We start from the raw sequence: 26,841 nt of genomic DNA, 5'->3' as shown, positions 1-26,841 counted from the left end.
TACTATGTACTAAACATTTACAGGAAAAGTCACAGAAATTCCTCACTGGTTTTTCCAAAATACATGAGAAAAGTCACTAAGTATTTTGTCCAATATTCAAGTATTAATTACTAAGGCCAAAACTAGACAAAATACTAGAAAACTGCAGGCCAGTATGTCATCAAAATGTACATAAGGATCCTCAGGAAAATATTAGCAAACCAAATGCAGGAAAACACAAAGAGAATCATACACCAAGATCAAGTGGGAATTACCCAAGGAATCCATTTTGGCAAGTTTCACATTTGGAAATAAATTAACATAACATAGTAGAATTGTTTCAGGCTTCCCAAGCTCCAGGAGACGGTCCTATATCCATGCACATACACACAGCAGTGAGTGGACTCAGTAGGTTTTTCAAAAGAGAACAGGAAACTGAGAGGGAAAAGTCATGAGGGAGGGTGGGAAGAATTAGAGGGGAGGGAATGGAGGGTAAGTTTGATCAAAACACATATGTGTACATATGAAATTCTCAAATGATAAAAAATATTTAAAGTTCATTTTTAAAAGTAAAAACACGATCTCAACAGGCATAGAAAAAATAATTTGATGAAAGCCCAACATCCTTTCAGGATAAAAAAAAAAAAATTCAAAACCCAAGAAGTAGAACTTGTTCAACCTGGTAAAGGAAATCTGAAAACCCATGGTTAGCAACACATTTGGTGGGGAGAGAGAGAATAGATGACTTCTGCCGGAAGACTGACAGAGATCTCTGCCCTTGCTAAGATAATCTACGTTTTCCTGGAGGTTCCAGTCAGGGAAACTGAGCAAAGATGAGAAACAAAAGCATTCATGTTGAAAATTAAGAAAGGAAAGTTATTGCTATTTTCAGATAATATGATAGATGCTTAAAGAAAACCCCAAAACACACATACACATTATTACCACTAATTTATGAGGCAAGATGGCAATATGTAATACTGATGTGCAAAACTCAATTGTATTCCAATACATCTGGAGCCAGAAATCTCAAACTGAAACTCAGAAACTAATTCTTTTTATCACAGCATTGAGACGAAATAAAATGTTTTAAAAATCTGTTTAACAAAGTGATTATGACTTTTATGCTGTGAAAAGCACAGGTCATTGTTGAAAGAAATTAAGGGATAAATAAATAAAGAGTCACCCCATGTTTGTGGAGCTGGAGAATTAATACTGTTTAAAAGAAAGGACTCTCTCAACTGATGTATAGCCTTTATGTAACATCTACCCAGATGGTTTCTTTGTAAACACAGAAGAACCAATTCTACAATTCACAAAGAACTGCTAAGGACTTAGATATCCAAGTCAATCTTAGCAAAGAACACAGCTGGAGAAATCACGTTTCAACATCAAATTTACTACAGTTTTATATCACTATTGAGGTGTAATAACCCTTCAAGAGATGTTTCAAATAAACACACAAACAAATAAATAGTAAAATTCTCCAATGAGTATTACTAAGGCATGCTCCAGAACCCCCACACCATGACCCTTCCCACCAGGACTGGCTATAAACTTCATACTGCACCTGCTCCTACCATAGACCTAGCTAGTATCATGGACTGGATCTTTTTTTTTTTTTTTGGTTTTTCGAGACAGGGTTTCTCTGTGTAGCTTTGCGCCTTTCCTGGAACTCACTTGGTAGTCCAGGCTGGCCTCGAACTCACAGAGATCCGCCTGGCTCTGCCTCCCGAGTGCTGGGATTAAAGGCGTGCGCCACCACCGCCCGGCATGGACTGGATCTTTTACAGAGCCCTTTCCTAATCCAAGTCACCGCCATTGGTCAGTCTTCAGTATCAGAATCTATAGGCCAGAAAATTCTTTCTAGATATGGAATGTGATATAATCCAAAGACCTGTAAGATACTGTATTTATACTGTGTTTGGCAGTAAACATACAACATGAGGCAACTTGTCCTTTGCTTTTTGAAGGTGTGTGCATGTGCACGTGTGTGTGTGTGTGTGTGTGTGTGTGTGTGTGTGTGTGTGTGTGTGTGTGTGTGTGTGTGTGTAATGTAGGCAGGTTCCTTCAAAGGACAGAAGAGGGCATGTTTATTATTTCAGTTTTGAACATGGGAGAGAAGCTGTGTCTGAAGCTCCTACTTAGTCTGTGCCTTGATGACAATTTTAATTCCACAGGCCTAAGACCCAATGTGAGAATTATCTTCATTGCCACGTAAGTCATTCTCAATCACAAATAGAGACATATAAAGATGACCATTGGTTGGAGCTGTAGTCATGGCAGTTTACTGTGTAAAGGACTTTTTCTAGGACTCTATCTGTTACCTGGTCATTATAAATTCATTGTAACTCTTTGGGTACCTTGGTACCAACAAACACATCCTATATTCAATATGTGCTTTCCATGGGTTCCCTCATCTTAGTAAAGGACTGTGGGTCCATTCTTGGAGGAAGGGTTCGAAATCAAGAAAGCATTTCTTTGCCATAGAGTTGCAAGGCTTTGCACTAGAAAGCCAGAATCTCCTGCTCACAGATTTGAAAACTCTCTTTGACACAGAAACTGAATAGAAAATAGGTAGTTTTAAAAATTATATTTATGTTAGTATTTTATTCACATTTATGTGCATATATTTGCACACACACACACACACACACACACACACACACACACACACACACACACGGATACCTGTAGAAAAGAAGGCTTCAGATGCCCTGCAGCTGGAGTTACAGGCAGTTGTGAGCCACTCAGTGTCAGTACTAGTAATCAAACAGGTCATTTTGGCACAGCCCAAGCTAACGTTCTGGTGTTAAAGAGGAGCTGGGTTTAGCTCTTAAGAGGATGACCTATCTCTCCAGTGGGAAAGTCTCAACAATCGCATGGGAGAAATATTACTTCTTGCTCATGAGGGTTGAGATATTGTTTTGAGAACCAAGGTTGTGGTGGTTTGAATAGGAATGGCCCCCACGGACTCCTGTGTTTGAGTACATACAGAGTGGCACTATTAGGAGGTGTGGCTTTGTTGGAGTAGGTGTGGCTTTGTTGGAGGATGTGTGTCACTAGTGGATGGGCTTTGAGGTCTCAGAAGCTCAAGCCGGAAAGCTGCCTGCCTTCTTCTCTAGCGCCATGTTTGCCTGCATGCCACCATGCTTCCTCCCATGGCAATAATGGGATAAACCTCTGAAACTGCAAGCTGCCACCCCCAGTTAAATCTTTTCCTATATGAGAGTTGCCATGGTCATGGTGTCTCTTCACAGTGATAAAACCCTAAGTAAGACAAAAGTCCTCAGAAATGTCCACCAAAATGTTCCTATCTTAGGTCTCAGTGCCACAGGTCTTCCAAAAGTAGGTTGTAACTTCTGCAGAACAGACCTATTTAGTCCATTTGTCAGGTCCCTCCGAACGTCACCAGATCCTGAATCCACCATCTTGCTGCATAAGGTTAAAGAATCTTCATAAATCACTCTTGGCCTTTGACAGTGCACACTGTCCACTGAATGTCCATTTTCAACAAGTAAGTACAACTTAGTCACAGCCAGTCAGCATCACTCTCCTCAAAGGCTTTGCTCTCTCCGCACTTTTAAATGAGTAAGCTGACAAGGACACTCGAGCCACCCAGCACTTTTCTTCAGCTGAACAGATGAAATGGGTATTAGCTGGGCTGCCACACTAACCTAACGTGGTCCTCTTCTCACCGACTCAGGATGGGATTCCCCTTGTTACCTGAGCAGAGAGCGAACCTGTCCTTAATGCTATAGAGCAGTGGTTCTTAACCTTCCTAATGCTGCAACCCTTCAATACAGTTCCTCATGTTGTGACCCCAACCATAACATTTTTGTTGCTACTTCATAACTGATTTTGCTATTGTTATGAATCATAATGTAAGTATCTGTGTTTTCCAATGGTCTTAGGCAACCCCTGTGAAAGGGTCTTTCCACTCCCCAAAGGGGTCATGACCCACACGTTGAGAACCACTGCTCTAGAGCCTCCCCAGCACTACTTTCATCATTCTAGGCCCTGAAAGAAGCAGATGTCAAAATGGAACGGGAGGTTTAAAGCCTTTATCAGAGGAGACATCTATGAACAATAAAGGGAGAGGGGACGTCTATATGTGACAAAAGACATCTGCAGGCGAAGAGAGAGAAGCCAATACAAAAGACTTATTGGGTAACGAAGTTCTTGAGAGTATCGTGCAGAGCCATCAGCCCATGCTGTCCACTAAAGGGAGGGTCCAGAAGGAATGGCCTGGTTCTAGCAGCACGTCTTTGTTCTGTCAGAGGCTGGGGCAGCTTCAGACACAACACCCAGTAATTGCAAAGGAGCAGTAACTAAAGGAAGTCAATCAGCTGTGCTTCTTACAACTAGTTCTTTGAAAAGGAGATCCAACTGGATATCCCAAAGCTACCACACAACAGCTTTGTAAATACACTACAATCCCGTTAAGATGCCTATTGAACTGTTACCCATTGCTTTCTCCCTACAGTTACACGCCAAAGTCATATTCACTCAGCATTTGGAAAGTCAGTCTTGGCGTTATACAAATGAGTAGAATGACAGGGTTTATCCAAGTGCCTGTGAGGATATTGGCAAAGTTCTGGGTTGTTAGGTCAAATGGGGTGGAGTATGGTGCTGGGTCCAGCAGCCAGGGTCAGACAGACATGAGTGGGAAAGTCAATGGCTATCTTTTAATGTATGTCCTTGGTCAAGGGGGTGAAAGTCAAAGAGTGATTCTATTGTAAATCTTGCTAGTGCCAAACCAGGAGCAAGAAAACTGGGTCTGTTAGTGGCTAACATCATCAGTCTTTCTCTGACTTCTGCTTCTAAAACATAAATGCAGAGTAGGAGCACTCCATAACCAAGCTCTTCTCCCCTCAGTGACAGACTATGCTGACTTATTAATAGCTACCAGTGGGCAATCCGATGAAAAAAGTACATTTCATGCTAATCCCCCATCAGCTGAGTGTCTTTCATCACTACTGTGCATCTCAAGTCCACATGGTGTTAGTCTGTGTGCAACACAAGGGCCCCATCCTCACAGAAGGAAAATGGTTTCTTATTCCAGGATGGCATTAGGCAGCCCTGATCGTGCCGTGTGTTAATGACCTCATTAGATTAGAATCTGTGCTAGGGGGCTTAATTTAAAATGACTCTGATTGTCTTCCAAGTCCTTATTATGAAGAACTCTCGAGGGAATGGCCAAAGTCAGTTTGCCTGATGGAAAAGGGAGCAGAAGGAGATGGTGTCCCTTTCTTCGAAATCCCATGAGGCCACAGTCACCACAGGGATCCCAGGTTAAAGTCAGTTCTTAAGGTTATTGTATTGCCATACTCTCCACAACTCTTTGAGTACAAGCGATAAAAATAATCATTAATTAAACCAGTAAAGAGAAATCCAGGGACACAGGTAGCTTCAGACATAGCTGAATTACAGAAGCAATTTCTGTCCTTTTCTTCCCTCACTCTTTTCTTCCTCCTTCCCCCCCCCCCCCCCCCCCCCGCTTTCCTTCTTTACCTCCCCACCTCCACTCCTCTTTCCCTGACTCCAAATTCTTGCATGGGATGACTACAGTAGTCTTTGTAGAGCATCCTCTGTACTTAAGTCAATTATGGTGGCCAGGAAGAGGAAGGAAATTCTTGGGACATGGGAGCCTAGCCTGGGTTACCTGCTCACCAGTTAAAACAGATGAGGTGAGTGATTCCCAGCTGAACCACTCGGACTAAGAATGAATAAGAATGAAATTGTGAAAGAATGAATGAAAGAATAACCAAGCAGGCTTTCACTCGAGAAAAGATGAACGGATGAAAAGAAGAGGTTTACTGATCTCTAAAGTAGTCATCCAACAAGAGGTAGAAACAGTCTCACCTCTTGGGGAGTTAGGGCCTAATGAGGAAAAACTTAGCACATTTAGATAACAATAGAATTCAGTAAAGCCTAAGAAGCTAAATGTAAAGCTTTAGGCTTAGCAAAGGCTGGAGGGCTCTGTTTGAAAAAGAAATCCTGTCTGAGTGGTAATCCCGGGGGAGTTGAGTTGTGCATTATAAATTTGTTCAAGAAGTATCTTTTAAAAGGATGGATGTGTGCTAATAAGTTAGCCCACAAGAGGTGAGACAAGAGACAGCAACCAGCTCAAGGCAGCCTGACCCTATCTCAAAAACACAAAATAAAATAAACAGATTTTTCAGCCATAAAATCCTAATTTCATTCTGGGAGCTTCTTTGAATTAAAGCAAGTTTAAACCCTAACAAAAATACAACAACAAGCTAGCATTTGTTAAATTCCTCCTTTGTGCCTGGATCTGGACTTCATAGTTTCCACATATTTGCTCATGAAATATTTATGCCAGTTCTTAGAGTTAGGTATTCTTATTGTCCGTAGCTTACAAATGAGGGAAGAAAATTTCCACCTATTAAATGAAGTGGCAAACACCCTGGAGCTAATAGCAGACGAGGGGGGTTCAAGCCCACGGAGTCTGACTAGGCATGTCCTCTCAGGCTGGATGCCGTATAGCTGTTCTCAACCTCGTTTGCATATATAAACGGAAATAATAATACTGTACTCAACCCACAAGGATTTCATGAGAATTAGATAACGCCTGTGAAACATGGTAGGCACCCGTGAACAGAACAAGACATGCATATGTGTGAAGGAATTATAGAGTCCTTTTATGTGATAAGAAAAAACAATGAATTTGAGTTAGAAGGGTTTGGTTACACATCATGCATGTTCATTTTATCAGCTTTATAACCGTGGGCAATTCACTTAACTTCCTCAAGTTTGTCTTCCTTTTATCTGCGAGGCTGGTGTTGCGACAATGTGAAAAATGTGTATGTTTGTCTTAGGAAATGTTACCTAAAATATAATCTAAGAAAGGTATATAATGTGTGAGGAGACAGGAACTAAAGGCTTTTCAGCAGAAGCACCCCTTTCAGCTAGAAGTCTTTTCAGGTTGAGGAGCTGGTGAGGTAAGAGGTGGTGGCTGTGGCTTACTCTGCTTCTTTGATCTTTCAGCTTTCACCCCAATATCACGTTCTGGGTTTTTTATTAAAGACCGTTTAGCAATTCGTATTACATCTGGCGTCCCACTTATGGGGCATGAATTCATGAAAAAGCCGCTTGCCTGTGACCTTGCAGTCCCCATGTCATCTCACCACCCCACCCCTACTGACTCAGGCCCGAGCTACATCTCTACCCTGCCTGGGCCAGACTCCCTAACCCCCTGACTAAGTTTTGTTGCAGCCTCTCTGCAGCAAACTCCATAGATTTGGGGGCTCCAAAAACCACAGGAGTTAGCCACTTTCATGCACTTCCCCCATGCAGATGGCTGGATCTTTTGCTTCTTTCCTCTCCCAGTAGGTTTTGGCTTTCTCTGAGCCCCCTCCTTGGGCTGCTACCACACCATCATCTAAATCATCACTGTCAGCAGATTTGGTGAGTCAATTGGAATTTCTTAAAGGGGGGAATTAGTTGAAAGAAAGTTTTTCCCCCCACATTGAAAAATGGGAAACATTTTTACAATGGAAGACATTTGGTCTCTGACTATACATTAAATGATCTGAAAATGGAACAATTAAATGAGAGGATAATTAATGTTGATGGAATAGATGTCATGTCAATTATAAATATTATTTCTTTGATCACTTTGTTTTATCATTAAAAAAGTAGGTTAATATGAGTTCCAAGATAGAAGTTTTAGAAAAACTTGTTAAAACAGATCATAGAGATATTCAGATCCAGACAAAAGAATTTAAAAGAGAAACAATATCAACATTGCATTATAAGGTTACAGAGAAGCAGCCTAAGACTTTCCTACAGCCAATCTTAATCTATCTAGTAACCTTACAGGAACTACCCAGTGATAGTTATCCTCAAGGCCGTGTAAGAGCTAACTGGACTCCTGTGCAAATGTTAGATTTGAGGAGAGTCAAAGAAGCAATAGTCTCATATGGCATTCACCCATCTTTCGTGAAGCAGATGTTAAACTCATGGTCAACTTATAATAGAATTATCCCTCAAGACTGGAGAGATTTGGTTACAGCCATCTTAGAGGCTGGTCCCGAATTACAATGGAGGATCTGGTGGAAAGATGAGTCTAAGACCATTAAACAACAAAGTAGAACTAGAGGTATGGAAATTTCCCAAGATCAACTTTCTGGAGAAGGCAATTATGCTGATATACAAAGACAATCTTTATATATGATGACCACACCTTGGCTTTATGCCATGTGGCAGTCTTGAATGCTTGTGACAGAACTGAAGAAGCAGGAAAGGAAATTGAGTCATTTATAAAAGTTATACAGGGCCCAAAAGAAACCTTCATTGAATTCTTAGAAAAATTGACTTCAGCAGTAAATAGAATGATACCAAATTCAGAAGCTAGGAAAATAATAATTAAATCTATGACTTTTGAAAATACTAATGCACAATGCAAAAAGGATAATTAATCCATTAAAGGCAAGATCAGCACCCTTGAAGGAATGGATCTGAGATACAATAAATATTGAATATCACAATCATGATGATGCTTGGATGGGAGAGGTGATTTCCAGAGGTTTGAAAAAAAATAGTAACGTCACATGTTTCAATTGCAGTAAACAAGGTCACCTAAAAAGGGACTGTAAACAGGGCTTTCCTAGAAATAATGTTTTCTCAGGGAATAATCCCAACAGAATGCCCCTCCCTTCTGGATTATGCAGAAGGAGTAGCAAAGGCAGACATTAGACTTACGAATGTAAATCAACAAGGGAAAGACAAGGTAATCACTTGCCTTTGCCATTAGGAAATGCCCTGAGGAACTTCTCAAAGGCTACCATGTAAAATTCTATTCAATCCTTTCCTGACATCATGAAAGAAACTATTTTCCAGAGCAATTAAATAACCTAATGACTATTGTAAGAAACCATACTGCTCTGGATGATAAAACAGCTATTAAAAAATTCAGGAGAAACCATAAATCAAAACTGATAGAGATTAGAACTGGAAACTCCCCAAAGTTAGGGTTGGGGAAGGGTTTTGTTTTGTCTTTCAGGAAAATGAAGGCATCCAGCTAAGGAACTTGAAGACCACTGGACCGGACAAATGAGACATCTGAAGAAAAAGGGCAAATCATCCAGAAAACTTGTCTTAAGAAAAAGATTTTCTGTAGTGAACCATGACCAAGCCTAACAGTGACCTTTGAAGTCTCCAAAAAGATGATGGGAACCCACAATGATGATTCCATCAGGACAATGATAACATCATTAAGCTAACAAACACCACCCAAAGATCAGCTTTGAACTACAAACTGCTCAGGACAATATCAGGATAGCTAGGTGAGATGATACAGCCTCACAGACTATACCAGTCAAGACTTGACCATAATCCTAAATTTTCTTTGTATCCCTATATGACTACCAGTGCCCCCAATCAGCAATAAGTAGCCTAGAAAACTATGCCCACATTCCCAAGAAATGAATTACGGATGTTTGTCTTTGTTTAGAAGTTGGTTAAAATTTGTTATTGATCATAGTCAATCTCTTTCTAAAAGAAGAAAGGGAGATATGATATAGAAATGTATTATATAGAAATTATAGGATAAAAAGGTAGATTATTGAATTTACTCTGAAAAGAAAAAACAGGAATATAGATATAAGATAAAAAGGTAGATTATTGAATCTAGTTTTAAAAAGCAACTACTAGTTTTAAATATTTTACATTGGATTGGCTTTTTGTATATTGTATACAAATTATGTATATTGATACAAATTTGAGATTGATTTTGTTAGAACATACTGTACATACACTTCTAATCTTGTTCAAGGTATTGTAACTATACAGTTCATTTAACAATGCAATGCAGATTTCTAGTCCTTGAAAGATATTACCAACTATTTAGGATAATAAAGAAAAGTAGGTTAGTAGCTAGTCACCTATTACAATGGAACTTGTCAGGTTAGGTATGTTTTCAAGGTCAAACAGATATATTTTGGATAAATAGGTCATCTTCAAACACTTCAGAGATCTACAGAATATGGCATTTAAGATGTTTTAATAACACAGATTCTTTTTTTACAACAATGAGACATATCTGCTCCTGTCAGCACCAATCTACTTCAGATAAGATCATGGGCATTGAAGAAATTCCTTATGGAGTTTACTTTCTTTGTGGCAAAAGTTTGCTCCTGGGCATGAAAATGCCCTTTTCTTGATGGCTGACAGTGTGCTATCCACATGGACAAGCAGGACACAAAAGAAAGGACTGCCAAACCTTGCCAAGACAAGGTAGGACAGCCTTTCAGAAAATTCTGCCTCACAGAAGTCTGTCAGATATGCTAAGCCTATAGGGCCAAGGATGGATGCCACAACATTGCAGAGGGACCTTAAGTGACTGTCCAGGAAGCCAGCTGTTTCTGTCATTTCTCACATTTTTTGCAAGTCACTTGTTTGCACTTCTTACTTATTCAGTTAATATTATTTCCTTCTAGGGTCTCTAAGGGAGTTGAAGATTATTAGATAGTTATAGTTATAGTTTTCCTTCTTAATAAATTCAGAAAAGAAACTCACTAAAGAGGTGTAAAGTGTATAAGTTTTAAAGACATCAAAAGATAATATTCAGTTGGTAATACAAGTAAGCATAGAAAGTGAATTAGGTATAACATTTTGGACTCACCAAAATGGAATAGAAAATGAACTATTTTCTCTGAATTTGTCAAATGTTTATGGACTGGACATTGTTAATGTAATTCTTGACTATATATATATATATAATTTACTTATTGTACTTACTGTATACAGTTTTTCTTATATTAGTTATAACCTCCTTTTATTATTTTAAACAAAAAAACGGGAAATGTGGTGATATATTGTGTACCCTAATAAAATTTGCCTGAAGATCGGAGAACAGAACAAGCCACTAGATTAAACACAGAGACCAGGCAGTAGTAGCACACACCTTTAATCCTAGCACTCAGGAAGGAGAGATCCATGTGGATCTCTGTGAGTTCAAAGCCACCCTGGACTACATAAGATTGACTCAGTCTAGGAGAGAAAACAGAGCCAAGCAGTGGTGGCACACACCTTTAATCCCAGCACTTGAGATCTCATGCCTTTGCTTGGGAAGTCACATGCCTTTAATCCCAGCACTAAAAAGGAAGTGATATGGTGGGCAGAGAAAGGTATATAAGGCGTGAGGAGACAGGAACTAAGGCTTTTTGGCAGAAGCGTCCCTTTCAGCTAGAGGCTTTTTCAGACTGAGGAGTTGGTGACGTAACAGGTGGTGACTGTGGCTTACTCTGCTTCTTTGATCTTTCAGCTTTTGCCCCAATATCAGGATCTGGAATTTTTTGTTAAAAGACTGTTTAGAATTTGTGTTACATCAAGACCTTTTAAGCTCAAATATAATACATGTATGAGACTCTGATATGTCTGTACAAAGCAATGTAGGACTTGCTTGAGGTTCATGTGATGGCACTTGTACTCCAAAGCAAAGTGTGATTGGTTGATAACTCTGTTCTCATCCTTTCTCTCTCTTTCTCTCTTTCTTTCTCTCTTTCTTTCTCTCTTTCTTTCTCTCTTTCTTTCTCTCTCTCTCTCTCTCTCTCTCTCTCTCTCTCTCTCTCCCTCCCTCTCTCTTTCTCTCTCTCTCATAAACTGTATCCCTGTGCATGCCTCCGAGTACAGCCCATTTGTGCAATAGCCAGAGCTAGAACGATATATTTTGTTCGTTGCTTCTCTTCACCTTAGTTGGTTCCTCTAGGTTAAGTAGGCTTAAAAATGGTCTTCTGCTTTGCTTGAATACATTTATGAATAGTTGATGAAGTCTATAGTAAAATTTGAAGGGACTGAAAAGAAAATTAGGTTAATGCCTGGTTTTAGGACCTTAAAGAAGGGGCAAGGCAACTCACCTTTTCCTAGATTGTGACTGGGCAGTAAGACTCAAAAGGGTGGCAGTGTTTTATCTGGGATGGAGATGTCACTCTTTTGAGTACTGATCTCATGCAATACAGGGGACACACTTATATAGAAAAAAAAGCATGCAGTGCTCAATTGAAATTCAAATTTAAATGAGTGGCCCGTATTTTCACTTGATAAACCTGACAATCATAATGTGCATGCAGCACAGAAGCCACTGGGACAGCTTGTGTATTAAAAAGCCACACTGGATAAAATATATGGAAAAGTTCTTTGTTTACAGGACTTTGCACCCATGTCCCCATTACATGGACCCAAGTCATCAGAACAGGACTGCTGTATGAGACAAAGGCAGTCACCTCCAGACTGTTCTGTGTGAGGTGGCCTAGTATGGGAACTCTTCCACCATTTATGCAGTGAATGAAGTGGTAAAATAATTGATCTCTTCTAAAGAAATTCTGAAATTGCATGTAACACAGCCAGCAAGGAAGTAGAAAGGTGAAATACCACAAAGCAATGGTGCAGAGATACAGAAAACATGAATAAGAAAAAATCCAAGGAGAGATAAGGAAAGGAGAAGCAGAAACGTCCATCTCATTTGAGTAGAGAGAGGCAGAAGCAGAGCCCTTAAATGGCAGGGTGTCCATGGTCACTTCCTGCAAAGGCCTGAATTTTATTGGACAGGTATTACAGAACCTTTTTAATCTTCTGGGTGTAATTACTGCTTTTCCACAGATGCATGGGCCCCACTCCAAATCAATAAAGTTCAACTTTAATGGCCAAGAGAGAAGTTTTAGTTTGTTTCACTGTGTGTCTTAGTAATAAGTCTGTTGACAGATCACTGTTTCTAGGATCCTGAAATGACATTACATCCACCTGGACTGTCTTAAAGAAAAATATCTTTCAACTGCTTCTATGGGTTGCATCAGCCAAAAAGGTGATAGTGGTCTAATAATGGTGGTAGTGATGGTAACGATGATGGTAGTGATGGTGGTAATTGTGGTGGTGATAGGAAAGGCCGTGATGGTAAGAATTGTGGTAGTAGTGGTGGTGGTGGTAACTCTGGTGATAATGATGATGATGATGATGAATCTGATGATCACAGTGAGAGTGGTGGTTTTGAGGGATGGAGATGGTGAATTCGATGGGATGGTGGCCACAATGGTAGTGATGTTAGGAGTGGCGTCAATGATGTTGCAGTAGTAGTCGCAGTAGGTAGATGATGTTGGGCTGTGATAGTGACTGGTGATGACTGTGGTGCTGGTTGTCATGATGGTGCAAACAGATAGGGTATTATTCACAATGATGGTTACCATGGTCATGACAGTGGTAGAGATCATGCGGCACTGACTTGAGTATTGGCTCCTGAAAACTGAAGGAAGCCCCAAGCAAGCCCAGATGACAAAATGACCTCTCCAATACAGCATTTATAGAGGCAGTAAAACTGAGTCCCTCCCTAATCTTACTCTGTGCTTTGTGTCCACTCCCAGCAGCAGAACCATCCGAAGAAACAGGGAGTCAGTCCACTAACGTAGTGTGACAAAGTATAAGCTGCTTTGTGAGGAGTAAGGGGGAATAGAAGAAAGACACACATCACCAGAGCATAGACCTTGTTCCCTGGAATAATGCAGTATAGCCACTATGGAACTGGAAATTAAATTACTAATGGAAAAATATGGCCAGATTTTAATTATTAATAAGTCTGTTAGTACATATGCCCGGACATACAGTGTGCATGTAAATACAGATAGGTATGATCCACACAGTGCATCATGATTTGACTTAGTTCCATAGTGCAGCCATGCTGTCCTGCTGTGCTCTTGGTGTACAAGTCTTCCAGGGTTGTTTAGAATCCAGGATTGTCCTTGTGTAGCAATCTCATTCTTACCTCCGTATCTTATCTGAATTGAGGTAGAACCAATTAAATCCCTTCCAAGAGCTGATTTCCAACAGATATTTGGACAGGTAGGACAATATTTTGCCTGGATTTGACACCAAAGAAATGTCATCCATGTGTCAGCTGCAACCTAGCAGCAGGGAAGATCTGGCCTCTAGCATGGCATCAGCATTTCTCTTAATGACCCCACGTGTTCTGTGGAGAGAAGGATGACAGCCCAGAGCTCTGTGGGATCGAGGGCCTTAAGGGCAAAAGAGCCGTTAGTCTTGTCAGGAAGGAATGACTTCAGCCATGTTAGGCCTGAGGCCATATCGTTATCTGCCTTGCTTTGCTATATCTGGCTCACTTAACTGGCTCAGCAATGCACACTTTTATTCCATATACCTTTCATAACGGAAATATAGATGGCTGCGATACACACACACACTGGGAAGCTTGTAATTGCTCTGCAGACCATAAGCAGCATGACTGCAGGGAAAAGAAAAGGAAAGTTCAGGAAAACAATGTAAGTTTACATTCTCATCCACACCATAATGTCACAGAACTCAAGTAAATCATAACTGACTATGAAGTTTATTCAGAACCGTCTGCAACTGAAAGTAAAGTGCAAGGGGCTACGGCGAAGGCTTAGTCAATAAAGGTCATGAGGGTCTGAGCCTGGATCTCTAGAAGTCATGGAAAAGCCAGTGTAGTACTGAATCCAGTATACTGCTATAAGACTCTAACCCCAGCACAGAGTTAAATGGATCCCTAAAACTCACGAGCCAGCCCACATAGCAAATAGATATACTTCAGTTTCTTGGAGAGACCCTGTCTCAAAAATTAGAGTTGAAGAACATGCTAACTGACTGTCCAGTGCCAAAGAGTCAGCCCAGAAAACAAACATACAAGTAACATTGTATAGACTGAACGGGTTATATTTAGGGATATACAGATATTATGTATGTATGTATGTATGTATGTATGTATGTATGTATGTATGTATGTATAATGTGCATACATATATGCATACAGTAACAATTAGTGAAGAAAGAGATCATGAGTTTAAAAAAGGGTGCAGAAAAGTATATGAGAGGGTTTAAAGGAGTAAAGGGAAGAGAAAATGTTATAATTAAATTATAATCTCAAAAATTAGAGGTAGAGAAAAATTAAAGACATCTCATGTCTGTCTCCACCCTCTGTGTATGTGAACACATAAACTCACATCCACACATCCTGGGACCCGCACCTACATATATACACACCACACACACACACTGCAACACATACAACACAATGCATATATGCATATATCAAAAAGTTATAAAACAAAATAAATTAAGCACAGGCATGTGCAAATCATGTATTTTAAAAAAACAAAGTACATACTAAGTTACCACAATACCAGTGTCAATTTTATTCACTTTTATTCTGATAAATAATCTTAAAATGGAGATAAAGGAGCAGAAATTGGAGAGAACCTGGAAGTGCATATAAACTGCCCTGTTCTTACCTGTGTAGCTGCTACATGATTAGAAGTACAAAGAAAAACACAAAGAGGAAAAAAAATCATAGATCACATTTCTCAGAGGAAAAAAAACTGCGATTGGATGTCCCAATTTCTTTAGGTATACAATCTACAGCTTGCCAAAGGATCATGATCTAAATATGCACTTGCAATTCTGATGTTTGCATTTGGAAGCTAATTTCCCACATGTTAGTGATATTTATGGTCACTAAATTCAAACTTTACTTAAATGTATCTTAGGTTTTGAATTGCGAGAACTGTGAAAGGTTGTCCTACCTTGGGGACCAAAATAGAATATAGAGGAGGCCGAGAAATGGAACAAGGGGACAGATGCTTCTAGCTCCCATACGTCGACCGGAGTTCTGGTGTCAACCTCATCAAGGAATTTCCAGTGCTTATGAAACAAGATGAAAAGAAGTTTCCTTTATCCTCCATGAGAATTATCCAAAGGAGAAGTGGGGGGACAGGAAATAAGCAGGTACAGTGCATGCATAGTGTGACCTGGACAGTGCACAAAGCAGAAGGAGGGCACACTTATCATGAGCTGGAGGAATCCTCACCAGTTTACAGAAGGGCTCAAAGAAAGCAGGACTGTGGGCGAGAAGCTAGGCTGAAGACAAGAGGGATTTTCAGTAGCTCATCAGTATAGATCTTAGGGGAAAAAACACGACATACAGATTCTTCTCTAGGGCGTGTGTGTGTGTGTGTGTGTGTGTGTGTGTGTGTGTGTGTGTGTAAAACAACTAAAGAAGAGATCATGGATTTGGTGGGAGGTAACATGGGAGGAGTTGGGGAGAAAGAAGGGGTAGAAATTGTGTAAATACAGTACTATATATGAAATTCTCAAAGTTATAAAACTACAAACTAAAAAATGAATGAATGAGTTTTAAAGGTAAAATAACAATAGTAATAGTATGTAGGGAGCCTTCCTGGGAAGCTTGCTTTCTGGTGCATTGGCTAAAACTTGGGTCAATCCCTTGCAAGAAAATTGTCATTAAAACCTGACATCGCTCTTCAAAGTGTCTGGAGCTGGAGTTGTGCCTTTATGTCCCCTGACTACAGAGGTCAGACCACTCTGGCCACTGGCCACAATGAGATCACAGAGAATTGATTCATGAGGCCACTTATTACAAGAAATAAAATAGTTTCCACTTGAATAAGCCAAACCTCCTCGGAGTCTCTTTATTGCCAGACCCTGGCAGTGTTACTGGCTTTGTCTTATCAGACAAAGTGCCTGGACTTGGAATGAATTACTAAGGAAAAAGGAATGTAGCATTGGTAGGACTTGATAAGTATGAAGCAGTCGGGCAGGTTCTATGAGGTTGGTGGCACGGTCACAGAATGTGCCTGCACAGCAGCATAAGCTTTCAGTGACGTGTAGCATGAATCTTAGAGGGTCTTATTAATAAAATCAAACCCAAGGCCAGTTATTGGGGTGAACACTGGAAGATCAGAGAGACAGAACAGGTCACAGCTAACCTCACCTGGCCAACTTCTCAGCTGATCCTGTTCCCTCAGACTGGAAGCTTCTGAGTCCTCATCCAGAGTGAGTCTCAGCTGAACTGTAGCTCAAAAGCCTAAAAGCTTAACCAGCCAAATGCTTAACCAGCCAAATGCTTAACCAACCAAATGCTTCTAGTTTCTGGTCTCCACTCCTTATATAATCTTTGTTTTTTGCCATCACTCCCTGGGATTAAAGGCTCACTTCTTGGGATTAAAGGCGTGTGTCACCATGCCTGGCTGTTTCCAATGTGGCCTTGAACTCACAGAGATCCAGAGGGATTTCTGCCTCTGGAATGCTAGGATTAAAGGTGTGTGTCCCACCATTTTCTAGCCTTTGTATCTAGTGGCTGTTTTTTCTCTGACCCCAGATAAGTTTACTAGGGTGCACAATATTTTAGGGAACACAATACCACCACATTTCCCCTTATTTTGTCTAAAATTAAAAAAAGCTTATAACTAATATAAGAAAAACTATCCAATAAGTATATACAATATATACAGTCAAGAATTATATTAACAATGTCTAATCCATTAACATTTGACAGACTCAAACAAAAAACTCCATTATATATATTAACAATGTCCAGTCCAGTAACATTTGATAAACTCAGACAAAAAAAAATTCATAACTTATCCTATTTAAAACAAGTAATTCCCTTTTAAAAGTAGATCTCATAATCTCCCTTTTTATCTTATCATATCCAGTGATGGTTTTCATCTACATTGTCATTGAAGCCTGGGTATAGGTAAGTTCAAGATCACAAGGTGAAAAAAACCTAAAATTATGCAAATGATAGGGCTTGGCAGATTCACTGTGTACTGAGGCAGAGAACTAGGATAAAACGCAGTACTGTTCACTCCTGGTAACCTTTCTGGAAAAAGAGAGAGGGGGAAGGGAGGGAGGGAGGGAGGGAGGGAGGGGAAGTAGAAGGAAAAGGGAAACAGGAAGGAGAAGGGGAAGGAAGAGGAGGAGGAGAAGGAGAAGAAGAAGAACAACAACAACAACAAGAACAAGAAGAACAAGAACAAGAACAAGAACAAGAAGAAGAAGAACAAGAAGAAGAATAAGAAGAAGAAGAACAAGAAGAAGAAGAATAAGAAGAAGAAGAACAAGAAGAAGAAGAACAAGAAGAAGAAGAAGAAGAACAAGAAGAAGAAGAAGAAGAAGAAGAAGAAGAAGAAGAAGAAGAAGAAGAAGAAGAACAAGAAGAACAAGAAGAACAAGAAGAACAAGAAGAACAAGAAGAACAAGAACAAGAAGAACAAGAACAAGAACAAGAACAAGAACAAGAACAAGATCAAACAGACAAACAATTGAACTTGCTTCCACTACTATAATAAGAAAACAGTTCTGCTCCGTGTGGGGTGTGTTCACTGTTCCTCCATCTTTCACCCTCAGAACCACTTTCTGCATTTGATGCATGTCTTCCCCCAAGACCTCCAGGAAGAACTGAAAATGATCTTTAAGTAAATGATTTAGAGTTAGGGATTTCACTCAGTGTGAGAGCACTTGCCTGCCTAGCAAGCACCAGGCCCTAGGTTAAGTCCTCAACACTGAAATAAGAGAGGGGGACAAGAGAGAACTTACACAGGGAAATTCTTAGTGTGATTCTTAGATCAATATTTTAATGTGATATCACATTAATCATAAGGAAATGTCGTAAGCATGTGTATGCTATTTAACATCTCTGGATGACTTTTGGAATGAAACTCAAAACTATAATTTACTGAGTTAACATTCAGAGCCTTGTGTAGCTCCAAGCTTTTCCTACATAAACCTCCATAGTCCTGCAGGTTTCAGCTCCTCCATTTACAAGTTAGACACCATATGCAGCTTCAAAGTTCACACACAGTTAACTAAATTCACATATTCATAAAATTACCCAGACTGAAGTATTTTGGGTTTGATGTGTGTGTGTTTGTTTGTTTGTGTTTGTTTTTAAATTAAGTATTTTGATTCAGAATGTATAGAAAACCCTAACACAGGTAAGATAGGGGTGGTTCCTGTGCCACACCTCTCATATATATATTTGAGACAGGGTCTCACTATGTAGCTCTGGCTGTCCTAGAACCTACTTTTTAGACTATGCTAACCTCAAGCACACAGAGATCCACCTACCTCTGCCTCCCAAGTTCTGGGATTAAGGTTGTATGTCACTACATCCAGTCCCAGATTCTTCTTAAGACTGACCAATATGTTTGGCAACTGAGGCCCTCTTTAGGAACTGTCTTCTCTCACAGAATGGACTAGATTATAAACTTTATCCTGAAGTTGCATTCCAGTGGTTAGCCAACATTTTTCTTGGAATGACATGATAGTAAACACTGTATATTCTGTAGATAGTATGGATATTATCACAATTATTCAACATTCCCCTTACGGTAGAAGAGTAATCATACATGTATACGGTCCACAGTCATGATCCAATAAATCTTTATTTCCAAAATTACATGGTAAAAAATTTTAGTCCTTAAGCTATAATGTGCTAGCTGTTCTTCTGTTTTCTAAAAACTTAATGCTTACATAATCAATATTTGATATTATATCAATAATAATCTATTTAACCTGATTGTCTTTTCACCTAATAATTGGCTGAGTAACTGTTTATTGTGAGTTTGTGAAGGACAAATTGAAAAATCCTTCAAGAGTTAAGTTAGGTTGGACTGAGACTGTTATTCAGTGACAGAATATTTGCCGAGTATGGCTAAGGCCGTGAGTTCAATCTCTAACACACACACAAAAAAGTTCAGCTGGATTGTATCTATTGGGTGTATTTAATTAACCAGGCCTCAAAGCATATTAATAGAAGGGTGCTTAAGTAAGTCCTCTGCTATAAATTAAAACTACTTTGAGTGTTTATGTTAACTCAATCAGAATGGTAAATATCACAAAAACAAGTGATGACACACGCTGGTGACAACATGGAGGGAAAGCATCTTTTCTCACTGTTGATACGTACAACTGCTGTGGAAACCACTTTGGATGAGCCTCCAAAAACCAGGAGAAGAAATGACACAAGACCAGCTACACCACTCCTAAACATACACCCAAAAGATCCTACATCCTACCACAGAGATATTTGCACACACATGCTCATTCCTGCTCTTATTCACAATAGCCAGGAAATGTAACCAGTCTAGATGTCAACCAAGTGGTGAATAATGAAAATATAGTGTGTCTGTGTGTGTAAAATTTATTCAGCTGTAATGAAAAATGAAATTTGTAGGGAAATTATTGGAACAGAAAAATACTATACTGAGTGAGATAGCCCAGAATCAGAGAGAGAAAAGCCACATGTTCACTTCTCATATGCAGACTGACTTTTGTGATTTCTTTTTTTTTTCTAAGATTTATTTCTTTATTATGTATACAATGTTCTGCCTGCCTGTTCACCTGCATACCAGAAGAGGGCATCAGATCTCGTTATAGATGGTTGTGAGCCACCATGTGGTTGCTGGGAATTGAACTCAGGACCTCTGGAAGAGCAGTCAATGCTCTTAACCTCTGAGCCATCTCTCCAACCCTTCTATGACTTCCTATGGTAGCATGTTTAACTTGGAGTATGTATAGAGGCCAAGAAGATAGAAAAGGCCCATTAGAAGGGACATGGGAGGAAGGCCTTAAGAGAGGAGCCATCTCTCCAACCCTTCTATGATTTCTTATGGTAGCATGTTTAACTTGGAGTGTGTATAGAGGCCAAGAAGATAGAAAAGGCCCATTAGAAGGGACATGGGAGGAAGGCCTTAAGAGAAGAGGCGTAGTAGAACAGAGATGAGATGAAAGTAGAAAAGGCAATACTAGAGGTGGAAAGGTGTAAGTGTGAAGGGGATTGTAGGGTAGGACAGAGGAGGACATAGGGGAGGAACCAACACTAAGCATGTATAAAAAAGTCATATAAAGATCGACTTTATAAACTTATTATAAATATAATTAAGAAAAAATTGAACATGGCTCCCCTGCCGAGGTGGATAATGCTCCTCTCAGAAGACATAAGCTATTTAACAAAAATCCCAGTGCCAACTGTGAGATAGATAACTATGAGTTGTTGATCAGGGAGGCCCCAAAGATCCCCCAAACAATACAGGCTATTGCTATTGCTCTTAACTTCCAACCAGAGCTTTATGGTAAAACTCTATTGCTGAAGACCCCATATATTTCAATCACAGGAAATGGATAAATAAATTTGGAACTGAACTGGAAGCTTCCTCCCTCCTGGCTAGCTTTCATAGCACCAGAAGGTTGCTATGCAGGCTGCTGGAAGAGAAAATTCATCAGTAGTCTTACTGAGTTGTGACCCTGGAAGCTAAAATGACACTCTACCAGGTAAGATATACTCACCTGGTGTGATAGTGGCATGAATGTTATGGAGGCAACCAAACACTTTCTGTGTGCATTTGAGGCCTGCTCCACAAAAGAAAACTCATAACTGATTCTGTAAACTTTGTGAAGAGCTAGTCGCTGGGAAGACTATCTGTCTTTAAACAGAACTTACTACTATTTTTTTTTCTAAATGGGTGTGTATTCAGACTGCTTTCTAAATGCTGATGTTTATATCCATAGGAAAATGCTGCTCTTGGCCTTCTTCAGAGAATCTTATTACAGTGGGCAGCAGTTATGCAGAGACACGTAACTGGTCAAAGTGCTAAAGATAAGGGACTATGAAATGCTCATCCCCAAATGAGACATCTATGTTATCCCCTCCAAAGCTCCAAAAAAATTATATAAGAGGAGCTGGAAAGAATGTACAAGCCAGGGTGGTGTGCTGCAAAAACACATCTTCCAGACACAATAAGACCATAACACTCATGAACTCACTGCAACTGTATTTACCTGCACAAGCTTGCATAGGATTGGGCCTGTCAGTATTTCACTGTAGAAGCAGAATGGTCTCATGTGGTCCCACCTCTGACTGAAGAGTCTATTGACAGCTAATGGTTAGCAGAAAGAGTGTCGCTTTCTTCTTTGGTATAGCCACCAATAAGTTGCCCAGGTCCCAAGAAATAATCTCCTACCTATGTCTGTGAAAGCAACTGTGATCAAACTCAATAGGTCACACAAACAAAAAGAAAAAATGTAGGAAAGTGGCTTGTGGTAAAGAAGAATTTTTCAGCAGAATAACAGAGGATGAGAGGAGGGTAATATGAGTGAAAATAACAAAAATTCGTTCTACATGTTGAAAATTATTAACAAGCAAAAACATGTATTAAATCTAAATATAAAGTTAAAGGTGTATATAAATTATATAGGATATTACTTTAAGGTGTATTACATTTGTTTATGCTATGGAACATTTGCTTTAATGATGCAAACATGTGTCGCATTCTTTTATGCTGCGTTTTTTTAAATTCTGCGAAGCTGTGTTACTGAGCCCGTCTTATTGTCTAATAAAGAGCTGAATGGCCAATAGAAAGGATAGGTGGGGCTGGCAGGCAGAGAAAATAAATAGAAGGAGAAATCTGGGAGAAAAGAAAGAGCAAGAGAACAAGGAGAAGAGGATATTGGGGGCCAGCCACCCAGTCACACAGCCAGACAAGAGTAAGAGTGAAAGTAAGATATACAAAAGTAAGAAAAGGAAAAAGCCCAGAGGCAAAAGGTAGATGGGATAATTTAATTTAAGAAAAGCTGGCAAGAAACAAACCAAACTAAGGCCAGACATTTATAAGAAATAACAAGACCCCATGTGATTTATTTGGGAGCTGGGCAGCAGGCCCCCAAAAAGAGTAAAGAGCAAAAACAAATAGCAACAGGTGATAGATATTTGATAGATATAAATAGACAGGTGATTAATAGAGAGAAGGTAGATACATAGATAGATGATCTATAGATGATAGGTAGGTAGGTAGATAGATAGATAGATAGATAGATAGATAGATAGATAGATAGATAAATAGGTAGACAGATAGATGATGGTAGATATGTAGATTCATAGATCTTCTGCTATAGGAAGCTTGTATTTCAGGAAAAAGAGGATGAGATTTTCCTGTTTTCCACATATCAATTTTGCTTTTCTTACTTGACAAAATTTACTGAGATTAACTCCTATTGGAACCCCTTTTTCAATATGTGGGTCAAGCCCTGCCTGCTGGGCCCACCTTTGGTGAGTTTGTGCATCACTAAGCCACTGTCTTGCTCCCCCATCTGCCAGTGCTTCACATCTTCTTCACATCCAGAGAGAATAACAGTAGCTAAATGAGAACTAAAGATCCCAGGAATTCTTACTCAGTTCACTGACTTCTTCCAAAGATCTTGAATACCCTTTGTCCTTATTAAGCATGTTTACTGGTATAAACCCTAACAAACCAGTTGTATCCTGTCTATATGAACTCTTTCAACTCTTTTGTCCCAGAGTAATATACTAATACTGAGACGCAGAAGAATCAGCAATGGCTGGAATCTTAAGAGATCTGTGTTCTCTTCTTAGCTATGCTGTTTGCCTACATGACATTGGATATGGTTTTTTCTGCTCTGACTTCGTTTTCTCACATATAAAACACATTTGCTACACTAAGCTTCCTCGGGGCACCTTCTAGATGCTGAACAGTGTCCCCAGCAATGTCACCAGGCATCCATCTTCACTTCAATGGCATTTGCCAAGCACCAGAATTTGCCTGGAATCCTGGAGGAACACGACCACTAAAGCCTGGTCTCTTTTTCCCTTCCACAGAATTCCAGCCCTGTCTTTCAGCTGGGAACCTTCAGCTTGGTGGGAATTGTGTCGATTCCGTAGAAGCAGCACAGGCTTAGAAGTCAGGAGCTCAGAATGCTGTGTGACTTCTCTATAATAGGAGGTCCTTGCTCTAAGAAGGAAGCATCTTCTACATGAAAGCCCTGGGCAGCAAGGGTCCTTTAGTCCTTTTGGTGTATCTCCTTTGGAAAAATGGACCAACTGCTGGAACAGAAGTTGTAGGGCCAAAATAAGAAACTGTTAGCCCCTTCTGAGTCATAGGGACACATGAGAAGAGAGCTGTGGTAGAATAGCTCATAAACTAAGGAGAGGGTGGGTAGGAAAACGGAAACACAGAGAGTACCAGCTGGGGAATACAAAAGACTTAATAGAGCAATGATTTAAAACTATATGCCTTTTTAGGGAAAGCAGATTGAAATTCCACAGAGCTTCAATTTTCCTCTAAATGCTTGTGATTTCAGAGACTCCCTGGGGTACACGCTTCCTCTGGAGAACTTGCAGCATGATGGAAGCCATGCCCCACCTGCTGCAGAGGGAGATGATGTGAACGCTGCTGGTACAGACTAGGGCAACCCTGCAGCATCGTGAAGGAAAACAAGCCGATGCTTCTAAAAGGTAGGACACAGCCATAGGACCGTAAGCAAGCTCCATGGGAGGACTCTAAGCTTTCTGTGTTCCAGACAGTCTTCCTTTCATGGCAGTTGTCAAGACCACAGAGCAAAGTCAGAATCAAGGGACAAATGGCATCAGCCTAACGGAATGTCTCAACCTTTACCTACCAACTACATGCACTAATAGTGTCCTTTCTCGTGCCTGGCGACAGCATCCAAGATCTAATCCCAGATGCAAAGACAGCAGGATGCAGAGACAAGCATAGACCTCCCACGGCTGGTGAGGAATTTGGAACCCCCTAAGGTGTTCTCAAGTAGACCAACCTTTAAAAATAATCTGCTATTTTAATCCATTCTTGCAATTTGAGTTTGGGTACCAGCTGAAGTATGGGCCAGCCAAAGAGCTTCAGGAAACGAAGTTTTCTTTGTTTCCAAAATAGACTCATCATTCCTAATGTTTTCCTTACTCCAAACGTTGAACATTGCGAACATTGAAATTAAAGTGGACCCAATATCATGGACCCATGTCCTGAACAAAGCAGATGTTTTCAAGTTTACCGAACTGTAAATAAGGGGAAAAAACAGTTTTCCTCACAGGAGACTAGTTATAAGACCCTAGCAGAAAAGAAAATCCACAGATGTTCACATTCTTTGAGGAAAATTGCATAGCAATTGAGTATATCTCTGAATTTCCTCTTGATACACTAAATCATCTCTAGATGACTTCAGGTACCTGATACAATACAAATGTTAAGTGCACATTTTCTATACTATTATTTAGGTAATAACAGAAAAGGTATCTGTACATATTTAGCTATAGATACGATTTTGTTTTCTAGTATTTTTCGGTAAATGGTGAATCTGCATTCTTCTGTGGGTGAACTCAGAGACAGGGCTGGCTGCACTCATAGTGTGGTACGCTCCAATGTGGCTCCTGAGTGGAGAGCTTGGCCCTCTGTAGTCTAAGTAAATGGAATTGTGTGCTTCTCTGAATGTTGGGAAGAGTCACGGATGCACCTTATCTGTTGTCTTCACAGTGGAAAAAAAAAAGCTGAAGAAATCTTACAATTAATTAAATATTAAAGGAAATAGTTTGCTTTTGATTCATCTATGTGATCTAAGCACACACCAGAAAATGCCATAGAATGTATAGTTTTGTTTTGTTTTGTTTGTTTTCAGGTTCAGTGACAAAGACCATTGGAGGCCTGGCCAGAGATGCCAAGAGAATGGCTCCCCTGTCTGCTGACTCATGACCATCACAATGTAAGTCACTCTTTAAAAGTGCCAGTCATCAGTATTCTGTCCAATACTCAGCTACTTTTTCAAACTGTCTTACCTCCCCACTAGATGAGACACTTCTGAAGGGCAGGGACAATGTCTAAACCATTTTGGAAGCCCTCACCCATATAGTTTCTTATGTACCTTCTTCATTAATTTATTCAACAAACACTGACTTAACATATCCTAGGCCAGGAGTTGTACTGATACTTGAGATGTGATGGTGAATATAGTCTCTGCTTCGCCGCTGTGCTTTCCAATGAAACACACAAATCAACAGATGATTGACATTAGGATGGAAACAAGGCATATTAACAGCAACAGCTCACGTTTGTTGGGTGTCCCAGAAACCACCGAAGATTTCAATACTTCATTTACATCAACTAATTAAATTCTCACTGACTCCGTGACCTGGTCCACTATGTTCCCTTTTCCCCATTTTACAGATGAGGGAATTAGGAAACAAAAGGATGTTGGTAATTTACAGAGGTCTCAACCCTAGCAGTGTCAAGGCTGACCCTAAACAGAGGCAAGTCAGGCTGTTATGTTTTCCAGCCTATGAAAAGCATAAAGGGGACCCATTGAGAAGGGGGGGTCAGTGAAAGTCTTTCTGCAGAGACCTTTGAACCAATACCTGCATACATCATTCAGTGGCGTAAAAGTCCCTTGGTAGGCACAGATATGGTGAGCAGATACAAGTGGTCCAAGGCCCTACTGTCCGACTCATGAAGGAAGTTACTGAATGAAAAGATTTGTCAAAAAAAAGCTTCAAATAACAGGCCTGGAGCTCTAACCTTTTGGGTCAGGCTTTTGCACACTCTTCCTGGTGTCTGTGTTTCCCTACCGATGAAAAGTAATTACTAACATACATGTACATCTCTGATGGATGGGCCCCATGGTTCAGTGAAGATTTTCTCATCAAATCAGCCCCATCCATGATCAGTGTGCTGTTGTGGAGTTCTGGTGTCCTGGCATGACATGGCCATTGTCATCTCGAAATAAATGTAGCTGTGATCCCTCTCACGAGACCCTCACAGGATTGCGCCCAGTAACATCAACTCCTTGTAGGAGTGAGGGAGTGTATGCAAGTCCCCACACCTCCCCACGATAGATGCCAAGAGGGAGTGTGGAATGCTGAGGTAGTAGGCGTCTCTTCTTCAGGGGCACAGCTGCTGGTACGTTGCTGGTAAATAAGTCCTATCCTGCGCTCCTGTAAGTCACCCCAGTGAAGTCATTGGTTCACCAAGGTATACTTAGGTGGATTGAATTCCTTGTTCTGTTGCTGCCCTCTCCATCTGGGGTGCATAGAAAGAGAGTCCCCAGGAAAAGCCAAGCAACAGTAGCTCCAACAGAACACACATGGGCTGTGTTTGGTACTATTGTTTCCTTGGAAAAGCACCACGGTGGGTACCCACATGACGCTGAGGATGGCACAGTAGGAATAGGCCACTTAGCCCAGGTCTGAAAGAATCACAAACTTTGGGGTCGGAT

This window comes from Peromyscus californicus, unplaced genomic scaffold, assembly GCF_007827085.1.
Source record: "Peromyscus californicus insignis strain IS unplaced genomic scaffold, ASM782708v3 Scaffold_14__1_contigs__length_90479793_seg_2, whole genome shotgun sequence".
Classification (NCBI taxonomy): Eukaryota; Metazoa; Chordata; class Mammalia; order Rodentia; family Cricetidae; genus Peromyscus; species Peromyscus californicus.
Note: the sequence above shows the minus strand (reverse complement) of the source record.